Below are 1,751 nucleotides of genomic sequence, written 5' to 3'. Positions count from 1 at the left end.
CTTGCCAAACCCAGGGTTCAAGAGTGGAAAGGTAACTGGGACAGGTGCTTTTGACTTGGTTTCGTTGATGCTGATATCACTTAATGAGAGCTTCATTATTTAATTATATCCACACAGAATTAACTACATTGCTTTAAAAGCTGTCAAATGTGTTTTCATTTTTATCTTTAGTTTGATTTTTTTGCTTTGCTCTTTTCCTTAAAATATTGAAAAGAGTTTGTAATCAAGTTTGAAAACGAGGAGAGTGCACTAAAAATCCTGACAGTGAAAACAGATGAATGTATAATTTGTCAAGATCAGTCAATGACTGTATCATGAAAAAGACATTAGAGCAACTGTTTTTTTTACTCATTTTCTGAGGATTTCTATCACATTGTACAGCTTCTCTTGAACTTGAAGCAACTGAAGCCAGCGCCTGCTGGGATACTTTCTTCAGAATCTGGTTTTAAGACTTTCCATTCACTCCCAGCTACAGTAGAAACCCTCTTTCGTTTGAGCAATGACGTGGGTGTCGTCACGTTGATTCTAGGAAGTGTGAGCAGGACTGTTGCTTCCCTCGAAATTTGTGGATAATTAACAAAGTGATGTCTATTCCCGAATACTATTATTAAGAGTTGAAGTAGCATTTTCAACGCACATGATACATTTTATTCTACAGTTTCGCGATGAAAGGCAGAATGTTGGGAGATTGTTATTATTATTATTATTATTGTTATTAACGAGTCGTCAGTGTATGCTTAAAAAAACACGCAGCAGCGTGAAGACACCCAGAAAGGTACCTTAATAAATGATTTTACTAACTTGTCATAATAATTTGCTTTAAATCCAGCAAGAGATATCGACGGTGTTTCTGGGAGCAGCATTAGCAGAAACCACTAAGACTAAAGTGTGAACTATTCAACAACCATGAATTCTTTTCACACTGTCGGGTTGAGTTGAAATCGCACGCTGATGCAATACCAATACTACAGTCATTATATTTAATAAATTTTCATTAATAAATTCCATTTTAGGTATTTATATATTTAATTTGAGATCAGTAGGCATTCTCACTCTTGGAAAAGCGATTGGCTTGAATTCCTTTCCTCAATGTTCTGAAAACACGAACACTCAATATAGCGCCGCCTTCAGAAAATAATTGCTATTGATTAAAGGCTTGAAATCATGCCCTTAGTTTACTTTTGCGTTTCTTTACCAGTGCTCTTCAGATATAGAGAGGAGTTCATGTTCTCAGATTTCTGTGAAAAAAATAAGCAATTGCAAAGAAATTATCTTGTGTGCTCATTTCATTGCATTTTCATTGTTCGCTTGAAGTCACCAAAGGGTGTATTGGACTTGTAAATTGGGGTTATAGGGTTGCTATTTTTATATTTTACATTTATATTTCACAAACTGTAACTGGTTATTCTTTCTTTGTGCACATCACATCTACATTTTTTTCCCAAATAGCCTTAACCATACGCCCCAAGTACGTTTACACCTACTACTTATTCCTACACATTCCTGGTTGTTTGGATGGGATGTTGAATGTGCAGTTCTGCACGCGCTCCTCCGGGCTCGGGCACCGCACCGCACGCGGAAGGCGAGTCGAAGACTGGTCCTGCCAGCCAAGGCGCAGGAGGTTACGTCACCGTTACATCCCCATACGCGATGTGACTTGGTGACAGTGAAGCCGAAGTGTTTTCTTGAATTCCTCGTTCTATGCAATTGCTTTACTATTACAGACACAAGCTGAAACCCAAATGTACTGT

Source organism: Atractosteus spatula, chromosome 20 (assembly GCF_055471065.1).
Source record: "Atractosteus spatula isolate fAtrSpa1 chromosome 20, fAtrSpa1.hap1, whole genome shotgun sequence".
Lineage (NCBI taxonomy): Eukaryota > Metazoa > Chordata > Actinopteri > Semionotiformes > Lepisosteidae > Atractosteus > Atractosteus spatula.
This window is presented reverse-complemented; position numbering follows the sequence as displayed.